The following is a 24,568-nucleotide window of genomic DNA, read 5'->3' on the forward strand; positions in this document are numbered from 1 at the left end:
CGGACTAGCACTCGCCCCAGTTGTACGACGACGTTGCTAGCGACTACACTGACGAAGCCTTTCTCTCATTTGCCGAGAGACAGTTAGAATAGCCTTCAGCTAAGTTAATGGCTACGACCTAGCAAGGCGCCATTAACCATTTGTAACGTTGCATGTACCTCAAGATAGAGTCTCACTTGTATCATCCAGAATGCTGTATACCAAAGGACTATATAAAAGTTAAGTGTTCTTGTAGCTACGTTCTTTTCTTTATCACATTCATTACGAATCCTGTTCCAGACTTAACGCCAGACGGCGTGAGTTGACGCGTGCCCTTTCGGCTACTTCACTGTGGACTGGCTGCCTTAACAGTCCACTACATTGGCGACGCGGATTAATCAGGATCTTGTTCTTTCTCATTGCTTCCATTTACTTGTCATGGCTTCGCCACATTCTCCAGATGTACTGTCCGAATTTTATCGCTTGCAGAATCAGCAGACGCAGGCGTTATTGGATGCCCTTGGACAGCTCGTCCAGAGTCAACGTGCGCTGCCAAACGATGCGGCCGCCGCCGCTTCATCGCTACCGCAGCCACATCATGATGTTGCACCTCAATTTAGGCCCTACGAGGCGGCCAACGAGACATGGACAGAATGGTCCCGACAATTTGGATTTCATCTCGCCGCCTACAGAATTCAAGGTAATGAGCGGCAGCCGTTTTTGCTTTCGTGTGTAGGTGTGTCCACCTACCGTGTGATAGTGAAATTGTTTCCCCGACGCGACGTAGCAACTCTGTCATACGAAGAAATTTTGTCTGCTTTAGATGCCTATTTCAAAGAAACAGTTAATAAAGTTGCAAAACGGTATACGTTCTTTCGTACAAAACGTACGGCCGGTCAGACTAATAGGGAGTGGGTTGCAACTTTGCAAGGACTTACTAGGGAGTGTGCATTTGAATGTGACTGTGGACTCCCTTATTCAGATACTATGGTGCGTGATGCAATTGCACAGAACGTTTCTGATGTTCGTATAAGGGAACAGATTTTGAAACTAGTAAATCCCTCCCTTCAGCAAGTGATAGACATATTAGATAGGCAAGACACACTTGACTTTGCTCAGGAATCATTTGCAACTTCGCCAGCCGTGTGTCACATTAACCGGCCCACCGGGCCCGCTGCACGGAACGCTAACCTGCCCTCGCGCACGTCCGCGCAGCCACGTGTCCCGCGCAAGCAAGCAAATGCAGTGAAACCATGCCCGCGGTGTGCAACTAGACATTCGCGTGAGAATTGCCCGTCACGCCACGCTATTTGCTTTTTCTGTAATAAGAAAGGACATGTTCAAAGTGTTTGCCAGAAAAAGCTCAGATCAGACACTCACAACCATTCCAGGCCCTTTGCTTCGCGCCGGAATAAAACCAAGGACACTCAGGCTCGTGAACCTTTGCCCATGGACATTCATGTAGTTACTTCCACCCCGTCCAGTGTTCCTCTCGCTAACAGTGACTGTGTTCGTCCCACAAAAAGTGTGCGTCGACGTCTACGGAAGTCCCGTCACGTCGCGCGTGATTCTGTTCCAGTGTCTGTTCAAGTTGCACAAAACAGTCGCTCTTGTCGTCAGCAGGACAATAAACTTTTTGTAGATTTGGACTTTGCCGGACAACTGATCCCATTCCAGCTCGATACCGGAGCTGCAGTTTCACTGATCAATCACGCCACGTACAAACAACTGGGCGCAACTCCGTTGCGTGCTGCACGTGTTCAGTTAAATAGTTATTCCGGACAAGCTATCCCTGTGTTAGGACAGTGCACTCTTCTTGCTACATACAAGGAACAAACACAACTTGTGTCTTTTTACGTTCTTCGTTCTTCTTCGGCAGTGAACTTGTTTGGTTTAGATTTATTTCAGTTGTTTAACATGTCTATCGTCAACCAGGTCCTATCAGTGAATCAGACTGTGCCTTCAGCCAGTGTTTCTAGTCTATGTGAAGAATTTGCGGACATTTTTGCACCGGGACTTGGTTGCGCTACGAACTATGAAGCACATTTGGAACTGAAAGTCAACGCGCAACCGCAATTTTTCAGAGCGCACAATGTTCCCTACGCATTGCGTGATGAGGTCACCAACCGCTACGATATCTTGTATCGGTCCACTGCTGGCTGCTGAGCTCCTCGGCACGTTCCTGCTGGTGATCGTCGGGTGTGGCTCGACTACAACGGCGTGGTCGGAAGGCTACCAGCCGACGACTGTTCAGGTGGCCCTGACATTTGGACTTACTGTCGCATGCCTCGTGCAGACGCTGGGCTACGTAAGCGTGCACCCTGGACTAGGTTTTCAGGCGTTTCCTAGCTCCCCTCGGACCGAATGGCAGGGTGCGGGTGGCACAGCCTCGCCTGTTGTTAGGCTCCCCACCTCATCGCATACGTCGACATGGGGTCCTCCCCACGGCGGGCGGAAGCCTTATCACACGACCGTTCGCCGATTTGCGGGGGAGGAATGTGGTGTCACCGCCAGACACCACACTTGCTAGGTGGTAGCTTAAATCGGCCGCGGTCCATTAGTACATGTCGGACCCGCGTGTCGCCACTGAGTGATCGCAGACCGAGTGCCACCACACGGCAGGTCTCGAGAGACGGACTAGCACTCGCCCCAGTTGTACGACGACGTTGCTAGCGACTACACTGACGAAGCCTTTCTCTCATTTGCCGAGAGACAGTTAGAATAGCCTTCAGCTAAGTTAATGGCTACGACCTAGCAAGGCGCCATTAACCATTTGCAACGTTGCATGTACCTCAAGATAGAGTCTCACTTGTATCATCCAGAATGCTGTATACCAAAGGACAATATAAAAGTGTTCTAGTAGCTACGTTCTTTTCTTTATCACATTCATTACGAATCCTGTTCCAGACTTAACGCCAGACGGCGTGAGTTGACGCGTGCCCTTTCGGCTACTTCACTGTGGACTGGCTGCCTTAACAGTCCACTACAGGTACACCTCTGTGAAAACAACATCTGCCCACAGTTCGACCGTCCAGGTGGCATGTTGTAAACTCCGCTCTAGACGTTCCGTTCTGTGAAGACGCGTTAGACGTAGACATACAGCATGTCTCCGACAGTAAAGGCCACTCTGCCGAAGCCATGTACACTCCGTCTGTCTCGATACAACATGTCCAGTGAATGCTGAGAGCTCACATGCCAGTTGTCGTGCAGTACTAAGGTGGTAATATCTTGCCCTTACAGTCAAATAACGGTCCTCTCATTCGAAATCACACGTGGTCGGCCCTGCACTGGCTTTCGCGATATAGTACGGTCTCTACAAACCGTCGCCACTTCCGAGGAACAACAGATTAATTCACATTAAGCCATTGGGCCAATTCAGTTTGCGACTGTCCTGCTTCCGTTGTTTCTATGGCCCTCCAACGCAGCATCTTCTCTGCATGTGCACCGTCTCTGATTCCGTACACAGCACTTGTGGATGTTAGGCTACCCGGCAAACACTAACTCGTTTCATAGGTGCCCTGATGTCATCGTTGGCATGGTTGTCCGTTGATCGGAATACCATATTCCGTGCAGAACGCTATGATACGGACATCTGTTGACAGTTTATATGATCATATCATGAATTAGACACAGGACAGGAAAACAGCGGTTTGTTGCTTTAATTCAGGACACCAGAGTTTTTATTATTATTTTATTTTACTTTATTTATTTATTTTTTATTATTTTTTTTATGCTACTAGTTTCGAGCCAACTGGTTCATTCTCAAGTGTGACCTACTGAAAATGACTGTTCCTAATGAAAAACTTAAAAAATTTGCTACACATGCATTACATAGGAATGGTGGATATGCTACAATACAAGTCAAAATTTTGATTTGTATTGTGAGCCAATCAAAACCATGTTTCAGAAGACGGCTATGATCACAGAGAAGCAGAATGAATACCATCCCCGTAAAAAAAAAAAAAAAAAAAAAAAAAAAAAACACACACATTAGAGCATTTACATACAAATGTAACGGTGTTCTGGAATGGTTCGGAACACGTTATGATTTCAGGTTTGCCAAAATACTCTCTTTTCATTTTTGTTTGAAAACATTAATAGCAATATTTAGCTGGAGCCAGCGATAGGAGTCGTCGACGTCGCGATGATGGGCATACGTTTCTAAGGTCGTGTCGAAGTTTTGGAGCCATTGATAGAGTACGCCACTTTGCGTAATGTTTACTCACTATCCAATTGTCGATTATGTACCGCACATGAAAAAGTAGCTTGAAGTAAACAAACGCGTAGATTATGGAAACTGGTTAAAATGTAAAAATTTTCACAAAACGTTTGTTGACGAAATAGCATCTTTCTATATGGATCGACTGTGTCTTTTTTAATTATTTATTCTTAATTTTATTGAGTGTTTCTGCTTCTTCGACAGCGTCCAATATGTTCTCTTTTTACACAATTTCCAAGTTGTTTTCTATACAAGTGATTGCATGGCTTTTTTATTGCATTCCAAGCACATATTTAGCTGTTTTGCTCCGTTGTACACGCCTCTTATATTTAACTGAACAATATGTTTCCGCTTTTACGATATAACACTTACAGCAGTCTGCCATTTTAATTCGAGTACACCTTAATGCTTCATTATGCTAATATGATCGTCTGCTAGACTGTGAGGCAGGTTTTCCTCCCACTTACTGTCGATATAAAACGAAAATGTAACAACGTATTTTGTAAATAGTTGCCAACTGTATTGAGTGACCTATATATCTCATTACATAACACCCCTAGCTCGTTATTCCTGTTTTCATTTGAACTGAAGACGTTGACATATTCCAAAAACTACTTATCGGATCAAAAGAGTTACACAGATCAAAAAAAGTTATGTATCACCACGGTTCCGACAGTTCAGGAACCTGTCCAGAAAACTAGAATAGAGGTCACCATAAACATCATTTGCGCCCTTTTTATTGCTCATGAAAACCACACACTGCATGTCGTACTACCATACAGGGAGACCTTCAGAGGTGGTGCTCCAGACTGCTGTACACACCGGTACCTCTATTACCCAGTAGCACGTCCTCTTGCATTGATGCATGCCTGTATTTGTCGTGCCACACTATTCACAAGTATATCAAGGCACAGTTGGTTCAGACTGACCTACTCCTCAACTGAGGTTCGGAATACATCCCTCAGAGTGGGTGGTCGGTCACGTCGTCCATAAACAGCCGTTTTCTATCTATTTCAGGCATGTTCGATAGGGTTCATGTTTTAAAAACATGCTGGCCACTCTAGTCGATCGATGTCGTTATCCTGAAGGAAGTCATTCACAAGATGGGCACGATGGTTGCGCGAATTGTCGTCCATGGAGACGAATGCCTCGCCAATATGCTGCCGATATGGTTGCACTATCGGTCGGAGGATGGCAGTCACGTATCGTAAGGCCGTAACGGCAGCTTCCATGACCAGCAGAGTAGTACGTCGGTCCCACATAATGCCACCATACAGAACGCTGGTGCGACCTATTCTTGACTACTGCTCGACAGTCTGGGATCTGTACTGGGTCGGACTGAAGGAAGACATCGAAGAAATTCAAAGGCGTGCAGCCTTTACAGGTGAACAACTCTTTCCTAAAATCGTCCCACTAAACCCAAGTCGAGCATTTACCTTCCCTACCACAGTTTTCACACGCTCGTCCTACCGCATATCGCTTTGCAACGCTACGATCAGATATTTAAACAGCTTGACTGTGTCAAGCAGGACACTATGTATCCGAACATTACAGGTTTGTTCTTCCTACCCGTCCGCATTAGCTTAAATTTTTCCTCATTTAGGAAATAGCTGTCATCCATCATACGAACTGGAAATTTTGTCTAGTATCTTGGATTGGAATAGATACCGAGGGTGTGAGAGGAAAAGTGAACTCCACAGTTCTTGGTGCCTAGTGCTTAAGTTAACATGTAACGTTAGGATTCATGTGCATGTGGGTGAAGCAAAACGCCTGGAATACCACGAAGTAAGAAATGTTTTCACAACCACTTGCAGAATACATGTAATAGATCAGTTCGTGCTTAAGAGAAACCCATATAATTAAGGAGTGTGTAACGACAGTTGGAGGTGTACCCGGGGACCGTGTCTTCCGACGGGGGAAAATAACGTAGCGACTATACAGCATTGTTGTAGATGTTGCTGTCTTCAGTCCTGTGACTGGTTTGATGCAGCTCTCCATGCTACTCTATCCTGTGCAAGCTTCTTCATCTCCCACTACCTACTGCAACCTACATCCTTCTGAATCTGCTTAGTGTTTTCATCTCTTGGTCTCCCTCTACGTTTTTTTCCCTCCACGCTGCCCTCCAATACTAAATTGGTGATCCCTGGATGTCTCAGAGAATGTCCTACCAACCGATCCCTTCTTCTGGTCAAGTTGTGCCACAAGCTCCTCTTCTCCCCAATTCTATTCAATACCTCCTCATTAGTTATGTGATCTACCTATCTAATCTTCAGCATTCTTCTGTAGCACCACATTTCGAAACCTCTATTCTCCTCTTGTCTAAACTATTTATCGTCCACGTTTCACTTCCATACGTGGCCACACTCCATACAAATACTTTCAGAAACGACTTCCTGACATTTAAATCTATATTCGATGTCAACAAATTTTTCTTCTTCAGAAACGCTATCCTTGCCATTGCCATTCTACATTTTATATCCTCTCTACTTTGACCATAATCAATTATTTTACTCCTCACATAGCAAAACTCATTACGCAGTTTTAATGTCAATTTTCGGCAGTCGATTGCAGACTTATCCGTAAGCCATGCCCGGACTTCCAGATGGTAACTTTGTGCAATGTGAAGTAGCAAAGTACGTCGGGCCCACTAGGACGCAAAAGTAGCCGCAACGGGATTGTGAGTAATCACCCTTCCCGCAGGGCGCTATCGAAACCAGCGCACCGGCACTGACTTAATGTGTGTCAGTATGGGACCTGAAATGGCGCATTCGTAAAACATATGTGCACTGTCGAATACAAGTGGGGAGCAGTCAAATAATACAAGCGTCTTTGGTACCACAGCTCTCTCGGACGATGGTGCTGTGCTACACTGGGGCCATGTAAAGCTCCCGACGGAGGACCACAGTTCCAATTTGTGGTTGGGCCACGGTTAGACCCTCTAAGTTGTCAAGAGACTCCGAGCCAGCCAGCAGTGGGCTGGACCAGGCCATTCGGCACCCCGGTCGACTCATGCCAGGAGGCATGTGGGGTCGCATTCCGGCCACTGCAGAGGAGATTCATACATCAGCATCCGCCTTTCGCCATCGCGGTGAGCGGATCAGCGTGGTGCGAGTGCCACTTGACGCTGGAGGCCGGTGAGCGGCCGTCATCGAGGAGTTCGCTGAGGGAGTGGTGTGCTTTGCCGTGGCTGTCGCATGTGGGCCACAGGCAACTGGATCGCGCCCTCAGCAAAGCAGAGCGACCAAACCACCGAGTGAATAGAAATCGAGGTGAGCGGGACTGACACCTGTACCACCTGAGGCAAAGGTAAAACATTTGCAGACTGCCGCAGCGTCTCTCAGAGGCCATGATCTGACCTGTGCCCCGCCCTACAGCTTTCATTGTAACATCTCCGTACCTACGGCGACTTCATCTGGAGCCGAAGTAGCAGGTGTCGTCTCTATAAAGGGCGTTCGAATCTGCCGCCTACATAATCTTCAAGAGTCATTAGGATACAGCGGTCGCAAAGTGTAGTGTGTGTTGAACAGATTTGTTTAGGAATGTGTAGGAGGTATGGGAGATGCAGGGTTACGTATGTTGCTTTTATTCCTATATTTCTTTTATCAATGACTTGGTTATTAAGAAACGGTGCAGGGAAGCATTTAAGCATTGTTTTGTTGTGAATGCTACTAATGTCTGTACCATTATGAAGAACCTGTTCCAGTTTCCCAGTGTGACGAAGGTAGAAATCATGATTATTTCGTATCTGAAAGATGCAGCCAGTATATATTGTCGGGCCATTCTGAGTATTGTACTCAATTTGCAGCACTAGAGTGCGATGTTTGTCGCCGTTTCGGCCGTAATATACATATCAAAAAGTTTTTCCATCACCCCGGTTCTCAGAATTCCTAAAGATAGACGTTGACTTTGGATATTGTATCACAGGCACAGTACCTTTGACAGTTCAGAGATGTCAATAAACCCTCCCAAAGAAGTGAACAACCATGCATGAGCAGCGCATATTAGACCGAGGGTGTCCTATAGCCGATCAGTTCCTGTCATTCCACCAGGAAGGAGGTATAAGGCTGGTGTTGTCTGTAGTTCAACCACAGTCGTTTATTGAACAAAGTAAGACCAATTGTGTGATTGGATTGAGGAGTTCCTAGGTAACAGAACGCAGCATTTCATTCTCAATAGAGAGAAGTCTTCCGAAGTGAGAGTGATTTCAGGTGTGCCGCAGGGGAGTGTCGTAGGACCTTTGCTATTCACAATATACCTTGTGGATAACATCTGAAGTTCAATGAGGCTTTTTGCGGATGTTGCTGTTGTATATCGAGAGGTTGTAAAAATGAAAAATAGTACTGAAATGCATGAGGATCTGCAACGAATTGACGCATGGTGCAGGGAATGGCAATCGACTCTCAATGTAGACAAGTGTAATGTGCTGCGAATACATAGAAAGAAAGATCCTTTATCATTTAGCTACGATATAGCAGGTCAGCAACTGGAAGCAGTTAATTCCATAAATTATCTGGGAGTAGGCATTAGGAGTGATTTAAAATGGAATGATCACATAAAGTTGATCGTCGGTAAAGCAGATGCCAGACTGAGATTCATTGGAAGAATCGTAAGGAAATGCGATCTGAAAACAAAGGAAGTAGGTTACAGTACACTTGTTCGCCCACTGCTTGAATACTGCTCATCATTGTGAGTTCCGTACCAGATAGGGTTGATAGAAGAGATAGAGAAGATTCAACGGAGAGCAGCTCGATTCGTTACAGGATCATTTAATAATCGCGAAAGCGTTACGGTGATGACAGAAAAACTCCAGTGGAAGAATCTGCAGGAGAGGTGCTCAGAAGCTCGGTACGGGCTTTTGTTGAAGTTTCGAGAACATACCTTCACCAAGGAGTCAAGCAGTATATTGCTCCCTCCGACGTGTATCTCGCGAAGAGACCATGAGGATAAAATCACAGAGTTTAGAGCCGACGCAGAGGCATACCGACAATCTCTCTTTTCACGAACAATACGAGACTGGAATAGAGGGAGAACCGATAGAGGTACTCAAAGTACCCTCCGCCACACAACGTCAGGTGGCTTGCGGAATATGGATGTAGATGTAGATGCCTATAACGTCAATACCACGGTTCGATCGCGACCGCAGTGTTACTTTGTACCAGGAAGGGCTCTCAACAAGTAATGTGTTCAGGCGTCTCCTAGTGAACCAAAGCAATGTTCGGACATGGAGGAGATACAGAGAGATAGGAACGTCGATGGCATGCTTCGATCAGGCCGCCAAAGGCCTACTACTGCAGTGGATGACCGCTACCTACGGATTATGGCTCAGAGGAACCCTGACAGAAACAACACCTTGTTGAACAATGCTTTTCGTGCAACCACAGGACGTCGTGTTACGACTCAAACTGTTTGCATTAGGCAGCATGATACGCAACTTCACTCCCGACGTTCGTGGCGAGGTCTATCTTTGCAACCACGACCCCATGCGGCGCGGTACAGATGGGCCCTACAACATGCCGAATGAACCACTTAGGATTGGCATCACGTTCCCTTCACCGATGAGTGTCGCATATGCCTTCAACCATACAAACATCGGAGACATGTTTGGGGTCAACCCGGTCAAGTTGAACGCCTTAGACCCACTGTCCAGCGAGTGCAGCAAGGTGGAGGTTCTCTGATGATTTGGGGTAGCGTTATGTGGGACCGACGTTCGCCGCTGGTGGTCATGGGGGGCGCCGTAACGGCTGTACGATACATGAATGCCATCCTCCGACCGATAGGGCAACCATATAGGCAGCATAATATCGAGGCTTTCGTCTTCATGGACGACAATTCGCACCCCCATCGTGCACATCTTGTGAATGACTTCCTTCGGGATAGTGACATCTATCGACTAGAGTTGCCAGTATGTTCTCCAGAAATGAACCTTATTGGATATGACTGGGATGGAATGAAAACCACTCTGAGGGATTTACGCCGAATGGCCGTTGAGAAGTGGGACAATCTGTTCCAACATTACCTTGATCAACTTGTGGATAACATGCCACGACGAATACAGGTATGCATCAATGCAAGAGGACGTGCTTCTGGGTATTTGAGGTATCGGTGAGTACAGCAATCTGCCGGTATCACGATATGGTGGTACAACATACAACGTGTTGTTTTCATGAGCAATAATTAGGGTAAAAATGATGTTTATGTTGATCTCTATTCCAATTTTGTGTACAGGTTCCGCAACTCTCGGAACCGAAGTGATGCCAAAATTTTATTGATATGTGTATTTACAGTTTGTGATTTGAGATGTTGAGGGGTGAAAGCAGAATAATGACAGAGTCAATTAGCAAGGCGTGTCGGTACCTCAGACCGAGCGAATTTTATTGGAAAAAGTAACTGAATTAACAGCAGATAATACGCATTCAAGTAATCATTTAGCAGCCAGGGATGAGCAGCTGTCGTTGCCTCACGTACCACCACAGGAGACTGACATGGCTGGCACAGAGTTGATTGTGCCATTTTCAGGTAGAACATCTGAAGATGCGTGAAATCTTCTCGGGTGATCAGCCGAGTAAAGGCGTCGTCTTCTCGCAACGTTTCGAAGGGTTTCGTACCCATCATCTTCAAGCGAAGTGCTTTCTTTTGTAGAGGATCTAGAGAGGTCAGCTGTGATGAATAGTAGGATCGCTAATCTTTAGTTGCATGTGACTAAGTTGCGTTAAACTAAAATGTATATGAGGTGCTCTGAGGCCCTGGGAAAAGCGACGGAGTCCAACAGGAGGAGTTGTTGTAGAGGTATAAGGCACAGAATAGAGCACGTTGCTTTAGGGAGAGGTTGTGTATGGTGGTAAAGGGGCAAGTCGAAGCGGTGGAGAAATTCACAGATAGGTTAAGAGAGACGAACGAGTGCACTTACGAATTAGGACAAAGTGATGAGGCAAATAAGGTTTAGGTACAAGAGGCCGTGCAAAGTACACTGAACATCTCTTTAAGAGGGTTGCCGGCAAATATGTCTAGAAAGGTGCATGAAGCGATGCCTAGGGATTTGCTGTCCGCTATTGAGTTGGCGATTCAGTATTACGAGATATACATTTCAATGCATGTGCTTGATAAAAGGACAGTGTTTTTGTTTAGCGAAGGGTGTTACAAGTGTGGTAGTTTGAGAAATGTGCAGAAGCAGTGTCGGCAGCCACCAGGGAATAATCAGCAACATGGAGGATGGAGGCGTGGACACGGTAATAGTAAGCAGTCACTGAACGGGTGACAGAGCCCAAGGTCCACCTCAAGGAGTTCCCGATTACTTTCAGTGCTTCAAGTACGTATGCAGAGGTAGAATGCTCAGGGTTAGGATTTATAGGAAGCAGGAAATTTACGTTTTTGTTTGACACAGGGGCGCATACATCCGTGGTTGGTAATGGCGTAGTAGGTCAAAGGAAGTTGGACTCACCACGTATACGTAGGTTGTGTGAAGTAGAGGACGGGGAGGTTATATCGCTGGGGTGCTCATGGCTTTTCAGTTAGGGATGGATCAACTTGCTCAGTGCGTGGGAACTGTATCACTTGTAAGCGAATGATATGACATGATACTAGGGGTAGTTTTCTTGTTTCATCGTCATGCCAAAAGTGACGTTGGACAGTGAACTGTGGAGTTACAGGAAAACGTTGTCAACGCACAGCTGTCACGAGGGGTTTTCAGCGTAATGGGCAAACCATGTGAACCACTAACATTAACATTAAGGTTCACTTCGCTTGACCGTGTATCTAGTGGCACCGGTAAGTAACTTTGAATGAACGTGGATTCACGTCTACCTGTGGGTAAAGAGAGCATTGTCGAACAATTAAGAGAAAATGAGGTCTTGGATCTATCAGGTTGTTTTGTGAAACCTAATCTTGTATGCGTGTAGAAGGTGCATGGTGGGTGAGCAGAACGTGGACAATTACAGCACTATGGAAGTGGATCTGAGGAAAGGGATGCTGACAGCGAGTTTAGAGGTTCTGGACGAGGAGAAATGGTACAAGAAGGATGCCTGCGGCTAGCAACCATAAATAAGAATTTGACTATGGGAGAAAACTAAGCATTTGAAAGGAGTAGAGGAGGAGCACCATGAAGAATTGTTAAGGGAATTTCTGCATCTGTTTTTTCCGCAAAGGCGGTTGCCAGGGACTCAAATGGTCAGGCACAGAATGCCAATGGGAAACGAAGCAACAGTATACTGAAAATCCTATTGTACATCGAGGTGTTGGCAAATGATAGTATAGCAATTTACTACTTAGCAGCTGGCTGATGGTAAAGCAGAACAAAGGAGTAGTGCTTGGGGAGCTGGGACTGTGGTTGCGCCCAAAAAGTATACGGCTGCGACAAGGAAATTCAGGGTCTGTTGTGACTATTGTCAACAGCAAGACGGGAACGGATGTGCATCCCATTCCAAATATATATGAGACTTTGGATCACTTTGAACAGTCCAAGTACTTTTTGGTCAAGGACCTGATGAGCTGTTATCGTCAGATACACGTGGCTCCAGAGAATCATTTGAAAATTGCATTTTCCACGTCTGAAGACCACTACCAATATAAACTGCAGAACCAGAGACACTGGTACACGTCGTTAATACAGTGTGGAGCCCTCGCGGGCACGGAGAAGTGCCACATTGCGACATGGCAAGGTCCCGAATAATGTGTGAAGTAGTGATTCAAATGGTTCAAATGGCTCTGAGCACTATGGGACTTAACTTCTGTGGTCATCAGTCCCCTAGAACTTAGAACCACTTAAACCTAACTAACCTAAGGATATCACACACATCCATGCCCAAGGCGGGATTCGAACCTGCGACCGTAGCGGTCGCACGGTTCCAGACTGTAGCGCCTAGAACCGCTCGGCCACCACGGCCGGCTTGTGAAGTAGTGCTGGAGGCCACTGACACCATGAATCCTGCAGAGCTGTCCATAAATCAGTAAGAGTACGAGGGAGTGGAGATCACTTCTGAATAGCACGTTGCACAGCATGCGAGATATGTTCAATAATGTCCACGTCTTGAGAGTCTGATGGCCAGCAGAAGTGTTTGAACTCAGTAGAGATTCCCTGGAGCCGCTCTGTAACAATTCTGAACTTGCAGGGTGTCGCATTGTCCTGCTAAAATTTCCCAAGTTCGCCAGAATGCACAATGGACATGAATATATGCAGGTGATCAGACAGGATGCTTATGTAAATGTCACATCTTATCTTAGACGTATCAGTATTCCCACAATACTCCAACTACACATGCCCCACTCCAATACATGAATATATGCAGGTGATCAGACAGGATGCTTATGTAAATGTCACATCTTAGAGTCGTATCTAGACGTATCAGTATCCCCACAATACTCCAACTACACATGCCCCACTCCAATACAGAGCCTCCACCAGCCTGAAAAGTCCCCTACTCACATTCAGGGTCTATGGATTCATGAGGTGGTCTCCATACACGTACACATCCATAAGCTAGATACAATTTGAAACGAGACTCGTCCGACCAGGCAACATGTTCCCAGTCATAAACAGTCCTATGTCGCTCTTGACGGGCCCAGGCGAGGAGTAAAGCTTTATGTCGTGCAGTCCTCAAGGGTACACGAGTGGGCCTTCAGCTCCAAAAACCCATATCGACGAGGTTTGGTTGAATGGTTCGTACACTGACACCTGCTGATAGCCCAGTGTTGAAATCTGCAGCAATTTGCGAAGAGTAGCACTTCTGTCACGTTGAACGATTCTCCTCGGTCGTAGTTGGTGACATTCTTGCAGGACCTTTTCCGGCCTCAGTGAATTTGAAGATTTATGTTTTACCGAATGCCTGATATTCACGGTACAATCGCGAAATGGTCGTACGGGAAAATGTTGTGTCCCATTGCTCGTGCTCCGACTATGACACCAAAGTCACATTAGTCTTGATAACCTGCCATTGTAGCAGTAGTAACCGATCTAAAACTGCACCAGACACTTGTTGTCTTATATAGGCCTTGCCGACCGCAGCGCCATATTGTGCCTGTTTACGTATCTCTGTATTTCAATACGCTTGCCTATAGCACTTTCTTTGATGCTCCAGTGTAGAAGGGTTAAAAGCGGGATATTCGATCTAAAGAATGCTCCCGCAACTTTTCAGAGGTAGTTGGATAGTGTGTTGTGGGATTTGAAAGAAAGTCTATGTCTTATAATCCTAAACGACATCAAAGTAAATGCAAAGTGTTTAAAAAGTGGCGTATGGCACGTTTCGTGTTTGCTTACAAAAGTGTCATTTTGTGTTGGATGAGGTGAGATATATGGGCGATATTGTTATTAGTAAGGACAGAGTGAAGACGGATCTGAGGTTTGTACAGGCAGTGCAGGATTTTCCAGAGCCAAAGACGATTAAAGAAGTTCAGTCGTTTCTCGGGAGCTCGAATTTCTATACAAAATTTTTGAAGGGATTTGCTAACATAGCACGGCCCTTGGCACGGTTGTTTGATGAACAGAAGAGTGTCAGGACGCATTTGACAAATTAACGGAAGTGTTGACATGGAGTACGATTCTTGTTTTCCATAGTTATGGAGAGGAGTTTATTCGGGCATGCGGCACATCTAATCAGGCACTGTGGTGAGTTTTTAGCCAGGAAATTGATGGGAAGGAACCTTCTGTGACCTATGCATCAAGGCAGTTGATCGCAGTGGAAAGGAATTTCTCGACTACAGGGAGGGATATGTTTACTGTGATCTATGGGGTTATGTATTTTAAGTATTAATTGTACAGAAAAAATTTCGAATGGTAACAGACCACGTCACTTTGATATGGTTACTCGGGTAAAAGGTATATCTAACAGGCTCGCAATGTTGGCTCTAAGGCTTAGTTAGTTCGACCATGATTTTATACACAAGGCAGGGAGAATTCACCAAGTAGCAAGTACAGAACAGTGACGGTGATTTTAAGTAGTATCGGATACAGACACAGTTTTGCACGTGCAACAGCCTTCTGTGTAGAGAAATGAGGTTGTAGTGGTGCCAGGAGCATAGTTGAAGGAGGAAATCTTAAGGGAAGCACATGATCACGTATTGTTCAGTCATGGTGGATGTAGGACGACGAATGGGAGAGCGGCGGAAAGGTACTGGTGGAAGGGAAGGAGGAGTGACGTAGACCAGTATGTGACGAGGTGCATACTGCATAGTGGGCCGATTTCGGTCAGAAGTAGACACAACTGCAGAGATTGCCAGATTGCAAAGATTCTGTGTAGGAGACTGACGTCAAGGGGCCGTTCGTCGAACATCAGCATGGAACAGATTCGTTGTGACGATAACAGCCATTTTTCTAGGAACGTAGAAATGGTATCCAAGCCGATTCAGCAGGCGACAGCTGTCGCACAGGTGTTGGTGAAAAACTGGATTTTTATGTTGGTGTACCCGAAACGGTAACTACGGGCCAAGACACCAATTTTATGTCACATCTATTGAAGGAATTTTGTCTATGGCTGAATGTAAAGTGGTTGAGGGTGAGAGCGCTGCATCCACGGGTAAATGAGAGGACGGAATATGTGCACGGAACGATTGGTAAGATGCTGGGTTACCATGTAAACTAACATTATCGAGATTAGGACGAATATCTGGAGTATTTTGTCTGCGCTTAGAACTCCAAAGTCCACACGAATACTGGGTTGTCTCCATTTGAGGCCGGCCGCGGTGGTCTCGCGGTTCTAGGCGCGCAGTCCGGAACCGTGGGACTGCTACGGTGGCAGGTTCGAATCCTGCCTCAGGCATGGATGTGTGTGATGTCCTTAGGTTAGTTAGGTTTAAGTAGTTCTAAGTTCTAGGGGACTGGTAACCACAGCAGTTGAGTCCCATAGTGCTCAGAGCCATTTGAACCATCTCCATTTGAGACAGTCTATGGACGGAAGACGTCATCTCAATTTTACCTAGCAAAGGTAGGAAAAGGAAGAAATGGGAAATCAGTGCTTGAGTTCAACATAACGGTTCGGGAGGAATGAAAATGAGAGCAAAAGGCAAATAGAAGAGCTTAGGAAAAGCAAGATGAGGTAGTGAGACGAACTGCAAGTTTGCAACAGTGCAGAGTGGGGCAATGGGGGATGCTGCCCAGCTGATATACGCCAAAAGCGAAGACCAAGAAATTCATCACCAGGTATCAACGATCATTTTCAGACAGTAGAGACCACCTCACCTGTCAACGTTAAACTTCATTTGACACTAAAACGACAACTGTGTATCTAGGGCGTCTGCGGTAGTTTAAGAATTGCCCAAATGTAAATCTGGATATTTTGTAAGGGAAAAAGGAGAAGAAGGTGGAGTGAAAGGAGAAGTAGAAAGATGTCACTGTGTCGGAGTATGAGGTACCATAATATGTAGCGTATGTAGCGATCTACAAATCAGCGGAAAGAACGAGTAATTCTTTTATATTAGTTAGTAGCAATAGACGCTTCCATTTTGTTGTAATTTAGTATTGTTTGATTTTGTATGTTTTATAGAACCTGCTAGGGGCAGCAGTATCTCGAAAAGGGAGGAACGGTGCAGGTGATTCCAGACCTCAAGTTACAGAGAATGGGAATTTGGCGGCGGTGCATCTCGCCATCCCTGTCGGCGTGGACGCTTTTCAGATCCAGCATTTGGACGGTAGAGTACTCTAGGCAGGAGGACATGGTGGCGACAAGTTGCCAGTGGGCATTAATAGTAATAATGAGCGCATGGGAGATGCGGAATGAAATCAGGATATTTGGGGAACTAGCTGGGGAGCATGAGAAATAGCATCGGGTGTATTGAATGTTATGGGAAAGTATGGTGGAAGCTATAACGCATTAGAGGCGAAAGAGGGGTTGGTTGATCGCAGGTGGAAAATTTTAGAAGAAATTGTTTGGAACGGCAGACGAAAGCGATGTTAGGGAAACGAACATTACGGTGAGAGACGCAAATAAATTAAGTTTCCTTCAATTTACGTCTATGGTCACAAAGTTTTTGTTAACAGATTACCGGTTTCCTTCTTCAATGTCCATCATCATATCTGTTACATTACGACTTTGTTTCTATGAAACAGATCTGATGGTGGTCGTTAAAGGCCGAATCCGGTAATCTGTTAACAAAAAGTTTGTGACCATAGACGTAAATTAAAGGAAACTTATTACATATACGGTTCACTGTTTTTTTCGCGACAATGTCGCACCTCGTAAATAAATTGACAGAGAAGAGTAAAGCCGGCCGAAGTGGCCGTGCGGTTAAAGGCGCTGCAGTCTGGAACCGCAAGACCGCTACGGTCGCAGGTTCGAATCCTGCCTCGGGCATGGATGTTTGTGATGTCCTTAGGTTAGTTAGGTTTAACTAGTTCTAAGTTCTAGGGGACTAATGACCTCAGCAGTTGAGTCCCATAGTGCTCAGAGCCATTTGAACCATTTTTTGAAGAGTAAAGCAGTGGAGGCATGGCACACAACACAGATAGGGAGTTTACAAGGGCAAGTCCTCAACAACACACTATTACTTCGGAAGTTGACGCTAAAGTTGGTGGAGTATGTTAAAACATCGGAAGACGTCGTGAGCCAAAATCTAGAAACCTTACAAGGACGCTTGGAAGTGTTGGATACCAGCACTGTGTTGACGAGACTTTTGCAAGGGGTAACTGATAATGGGTGGGATGCGGAAGGAATAGTGACCACCCTGCAGATAGATTTTTATCACACTTACACGTGCATCATAAGGTAGATTTAATGTCAGTTCGCGGCAGTCGATTGCAGGCTTACCAGTAAGTCACGCGCGGTATTGACGACAATAACTTTGTGCCATTGCGAAGTAGCAAAGAACGTCGGGCCTACAAGGGCACAAGAGCAGCCACAACGCTTAGGCCCAGTACAGATCGGGGCAGTCAAATAACACCAGTGACTTTAGTGCCACAGCTCTCTTGGACGATGGTGCTGTGCTACAAGGGCAGCCACTTGAAGCTTCCGAAGGAGAACTACAGTCCCAGTCTGTGGTTGAGCCACGTTTCGATCCTCTGAGTTGGCAAAGGACTCGGAGCCAGCCAGAAGAGTCCTAGACCAGGCCTTCCAGTAGCACGGTCAACTCCTGAGCGGAGGCGTGGGTGGTCGCATCCCGAACGCTGCAGAGAACATTCATACATCAGTATCCGCCTTTCGCCGTCGCGTCGAGCGGGTCGGCGTGGCGCGAGTGCCCTTGACACCCGAGGCTGGCGGGCGGCTGTCATCGAAGAGTTCGCTGAGGGAGTGGCGTGCCTTCCGGCGGCTGTCACAACTGGGCCACAGGCAACACCGTTGAGTCCTCAGCAACGCAGAGCGACCAAACCGCCGAGTGAGCCGAATACGACGTGAGTGGAACGACGGACATCTATACCACTTGAGGCAAAGGAAAACAAAACATTTACATATTGCCGCAGCCACTCTGAAGCCGTAATCTGCTCTGTGCCCCGCCACACAGTTTCCACTCCAGCATCTCTGTATCTATGACGACTTCAACCATGAAACTGCTCTGCAGTGTTTGAGTGTGTGTAACAGTGCTCAAGCACATCACATTTTTACTTCCCGACATGAAAAACATCGAGTAACAGGATAAATCTGCGGAGTGCTGTATGATTCCTGTCTCAATTGCATTTACCCATTTTTCTGATTTTTTTCTTTAATTTTTAAAATGTTCCAGAATGAATATTATATTCGCCATATTGCTGACATCTTCGCACTACCGACTGATTAACGACTGAGAGTAATTTCTCATGTTTAGAAATGAAATCAGTAATAATTTTAATGAGAATGTAGACCACTGCAGAAAAGTTAGGGATCTTTCCACTCTAATACTCGCTGAACAATCTGATTCTATATTTCGAACCGTTCAAGACCACTGGAACCAAAGAGTGGAGATTAAAAGGTGTTGTAAGAGAAATCTTTACAACACGTCGTTTCGACTGCTACAGTCACGTCACAGTGGTTTCTTACGAGACGTGCCGTCGAGTGGTCAACGAGTGGAAAAGACTGGAGATAAACGGAGCCACCTCTACTGCAAGGTGGGGTGGCGTCGGTTGGTGGCCAACTGCAAAATCGACTCTCTGCCGGGAAAGAGACAATAAAGTCGGCAGTCGCCGAGGCTCGTAATGCTCCGGTAGCGACCGCTATTTCACATTTATCAGTCCGGCTGCGCTCCCCGGCTCCCCGGTTAACGGGCGCCATAAAGCCGGCGTTTGAAGGAGGTGTCGGGCTCAATTACGAGCGCGCCTGATTTCTCGGGCCCTAAACCAGCGGCGTTAACGCCGGCCACGGCCGCGCTGCCATCATTGGTTTGCGCCCAACATATTGCCGCTCCACCTGTCGCCGAGAACCTGAAGCCAGACCAGGCAGAGAGCTACGCTTTTGCCACGCCGGCGCCGCGCCTTCCTGTCACTTGTTACCGCTCCTTGTTATTCCAGACAGCATTCGTACATGTTTTAACTGCCATTTATTTTTTGTATCCTCTTCTTTTTCACTAGCTGCTTACCCGGCGTTGCACGGGTATGTATTTATTCCAATCATGTATCACTCCATATCCTTCCCCCCCCCCCCCTCGCCACGTCTTCGTCCATCTCCACTACCTCCTTTCTTTCTCCACCTTCTGCATCTCCCACTCTCTATCCGTGTCCTCCTGCCCCTCTCTCTGTCCATTTCCTCTCACCCCCTCTCTCTGTTCATTTCTTCCTCATCAATTTTTCTCTCTATTTCCTCCTCCCAAACAGCCTGTTCTTCTCTCCCATCTCTCTGATCTCTTCCTCTTCCTGTCCCTGTCCATCTTCCTTTCATTTCGTTCTCTGTCCATCTCCTCCTCTCCTTTGTCTGATCATTTCAGCTCGTCTATATCAGTCCATCCCCTCCTCTTCCCATCTGTCTCTGTCTCCTTTCCGCTTGCTCTCTGCCCACCTCCTCGTCCTCCCTTCTGTCTGCACTTTATCACGCTCACTGCAATTGCAGACTGGTGGTTCTTAGCCCTACAGTATTGCTCCCCAGTTTTTAAATAATGTACGTACTATACATGATTTCAATCGTTCCAAGGGTTTAGGATGAGCTTTTTCCCGACGGCCTTGCGACATACGCTCATGTCAAATATATTTCACATCTATGTAACAAATTTCAAGCGCATTTTTCAAATTTGAGGTGTATGTCTAGCAAATTTTGTCCAGCACTTTCATTTCCACGAAGCTCAGTGTTTATGACGTAGTATCTCCTGAACTCTGTGATGTAAAATGATATACTTTTGCAGATGCGACCAGTGGTATATGTGCCTACTATCAGCGAAATGAATTCTGAATTAGTTATTAGTGAAGAAATAATAAATTAAAACGTAATGCGTGATGCGGCAATTTCTTACGCATCTCAGTGTTGTTAACGTTATATCTCTCCTGAATTATATTTCATAAGGTGTCATATTTCTGAAGGTATATTCAGCGGCTTACGTAGATACTGCCTGCAAAATGTGTTGTGAATAGAGTCAGTAGCAACGAGATACTAAATTTCAACGTCTTGTGTGATGCGGTAGTTTTTCACGCAACTAAGTGTTTATGATGTCATATCTCCTGCGGTAAGTATCGTACAATGATGTAATTTTTGTGGTACATTCAGTGGTGCGTGATTCTCAAGACATTAGGTTTTGCTCCACATTTGCTGTTTACGACTTTCCGCAAGATATTATTATTGTAGGCCACTTTCTGACGGATTTTTCGACTATGGTATTATTCCACGCAATATTGAGCTTTCGCTTTGCTTGCCGAGATCAAAGATGGAAAGCACTTACTTGAGTCTTCCAAGGTTTCGGTTTAGGAGAGTTATTGTGATAATATTCTGACGCGACTCTGAGTGCTTTCTCGATCTTCTGCTCTATATCCTCCAAAGTCCAGCCAAGCCATTTTCGTATAGGAAACACTTAGTATGATTAGGTAGCCTGCCCGGTTAGCCGTGCGGTCTAACTCAGGGAAGGAGCGCCTGGTCCCCGGCATGAATCCGCGCGGCGGACTAGTGTCAAGGTCTGTTGAGCTGGCCAGTCTGTGAATAGTTTTTAGGCGGTCTTCCATCTGCCTCGGCGAATGCGGGCTGCTTCCCCTTATTCCGCCTCCGCTACACTATGTCGGTGATTGCTGCGCAAACAAGTTCTCCACGTACGCGTACACCACCATTACTCTACCACGCAAACATAGCGGTTACACTCGTCTGGTGTGTAACGTTCCTTCGGGGGTGGGGGCTCCAACGGGGGCTGAGCCGCACAATAACCCCGAAACAGCGGTTCGGTGTGGGGCGGTGGATGGATGAAGTGGTCTGCGGTAGTCGTCGTGGGGTTGTGGACCACTGCGGCTACGGTGGGGACGGAACCTCTCCGACGTTTCTAGACCCCCGGTTACCATACAATACAGTGCTTAGGTCCTGGCTGGTCGTTAGTTTATAGGTGAAAAAGGCGCTTCCCGTGGCCAGTATATCTAATTGGTTCAAAAAATTGTTCAAATGGCTCTGAGCACTATGGGACTTAACTTCTAAAGTCATCAGTCCACTAGAACTTAGAACTACTTAAACCTAACTAACCTAAGGACATCACACACATCCATACCCGAGGCAGGATTCGAAGCTGCGACCGTAGCGGTCGCGCGGTTCCAGACCGTAGCGCCTAGAACCACTCGGCCACCTCGGCCGGCATTTAACTGGTTTTTCTGTCGACGTAAAGTTGTCTGTCTTGAAGAAGAGACTCAGCGGTCTTGTGAAAATGGTAATCTCTCGATTTGTTATAGAGATTCTGGAAGGGCAATCTATGGTTGATTGTACAGTAAGCAGAACTGAGGTGGACCAGTGTTATCCCGTTGCCTGAAAAGACTATAGGACCATACATAGAAAGAACTGCTACTGTATAGTACAAGAAGTAACCGGAAGAAATGAGACAGACTGAAGGGACACTTCTACTCCAGGACAGTAATTACACATAATTCATCGCTATTTATGGTGGTTACCTGGATGTAACAAAGGGTGGGTAGGTATCTTAATAGGATGCGTGGTCACCACGGACAGAAATGGACGCTATGCAGCAATTTCCCACCCTGGACAAAACGTTGGTGAGGAGTTCTAGTGGTAGGATGTTCCATTCATCCACAAGAGCAGCTTGCAACGCCTGAATGTGTCGTTGGTGAATATGGGCATGCTGCAGTTAGGATTGTTGATATTTTTAAAATATCGAAAATCCGATGTGTCGATATTTAGAGAAAAATCGTTATGTCGATGTGTCGAAGAAAGTACACATGTATCATTATATCGATGCTGAAGAAATCGACATTCTGCAATATAAATATATCGGCTGTACATTTAAGTAATGATATTTTATTAGATATATTGAAAAAGGAATATCGCTAATATATATCGATATATTTTGGGGAAAACATCAATATACAAAGGGCATAAAAAGTTTCGCAGAGTCTCTAATTTTTTTTTCTTTTTTTGTGCAGGAGAATGAAAATTTTTGTGAACATACTTGGAAAATTTAGCTATACATTGAGCCTACTCAATGTAGCCTCTATCAGCTGTGACCCATCTGGCCCAACGTTCTTTCCATAGTGAAAATGAACTTAGGTAAAATTCTGGGGATTGACTTCTACACCATCGCTGGACAAAGGAAATAAGGTCTTTCTCACCATCAATTGTTTAACCGCGCAGGTGCGCCTTCAGACCACCAAAGTAAAAATCAGACGCAATCAAGTCCGGAGTGAAGGGAGGATGAGGAACAATTTTCCAACCCATTTTCCTGATTTTCTCCTGAAACATAAGGGCCGTAAGGGGTTTGACATTGTCATGGTGTAGTCTGATGAGCTGACCCTCAAGCTGTGGTCTGTGGGTCTTGCTGGCGCGTCGAAGCTTGTCCAGTGACAAGCAGTAACGGTCCCGGTTCATTGTGGAGCCAGGTTCCAAAAAGTCAATGAAAATGACACCACACTGATCCCTGAAGAAAGAGGCCATCACCTTTCCGCCTGCTGTTCGTGAAAGTCTGTGACGCATCTTCTTCCGAGGGGAACCCGGATGACGTCACTCCGTGGACTGGGTTTTGCTCTCAGGTTCGGACAAAAACAACCATGTTTCGCCCTGGGTAAAGACGCCGTCAATACACTGTTTCCACTCTTCAGTATAGGACTTCATGAGACCCTCGCAAACATTCTTCCTCGTCATTTTCATTTCGCTTGTCAACTTGCACAGATTTTTCTGTACCCTAGTGACTGTACCAGTGATATCACTACCCAATGACAAACATCTGCCATTTTGGATGATTTGATCAATGGTATCCTTATTCACATCACTCACTGCATGTCCAGTAGAGAGAAATAACTTTCTTTAAATCCCTGCAACCACCGTTGGAAACTGCTGCGATCCACTGTGGCCTCCCCATAAACACGGAGCAACTTCCTGTGAATCGATGTGACAGAGTCATCGCCGGTGTTGAAGAGGGACTCAATCACCGACCGTTGTCGCAACCTGGCATCTACCTCACGGTCCATTATGGCTCACGTGCAAATAAAAGAAAATACTTTTATATACCAACTTATAGCTAAATGTTCCAAGAATCTTCACAAAATATTTCATTTTCCTCCTGTAAAAAACTAAATAATTAGAGACGACTGTGTAAAACATTTTGACTGCCTTCTGTATTGCCATTTTTCAATATCCTTAGCTGCAGTACTTCTCCCGAACGCATTCCACATGTGCTCGATGGAACCAGAATCGGAGGAACGCAGACACCTGTTCGTTCGCCGAATATACCCTCGTCCCAAGAGACCAGTCCGACGCGGTCGCGCTTTGTCATCCGTAAAAACTCACTCAGGGACGAATGCACCCCTGAAAAGATGCACATGGGGATGCATTACACTGTTATAATAATGTTGATCAGTGAGTGTGCGTATTCAAAGATTTGCTGCGTTACCAAGCGCATAGGGACTGCACCAACGCGGAAAGGTCTCGAGTGCTTTTGCCGGATGGTAACAGAGTCTGCTTAGTGATTCTAGAATTATCCTCATATTGTGATAGCTAACAATACATAATTCATCCTGGGTAATTGTCGAACATAATCGTTTTCGTGGTCAAGGCGTTATTTTCTGGGGAGGCATAACTTATGATGTGCGTGCTGATCTTGAAATCTTCGAAGACGGCACGCTCACCGATCTACGTTAATGTGTCATTGTACTCCTTCCACAAGTGCGTCTTTTCATGAGTACTTTGGCCCAGACTTCACTTTTATGGATGACAATGGGTGATTGCATCGAACGACGTATGTGGAGGAGTTCCTCTAACGAGAGGATATTCGACGAATAGACTGGCCTGCCCGTGCCCCCGACATAAATCCCATGGAGCTCGTGTTGGGTGCACTGGAGAGACTTACCGTAGCACG

Source organism: Schistocerca nitens, chromosome 8 (assembly GCF_023898315.1).
Source record: "Schistocerca nitens isolate TAMUIC-IGC-003100 chromosome 8, iqSchNite1.1, whole genome shotgun sequence".
Lineage (NCBI taxonomy): Eukaryota > Metazoa > Arthropoda > Insecta > Orthoptera > Acrididae > Schistocerca > Schistocerca nitens.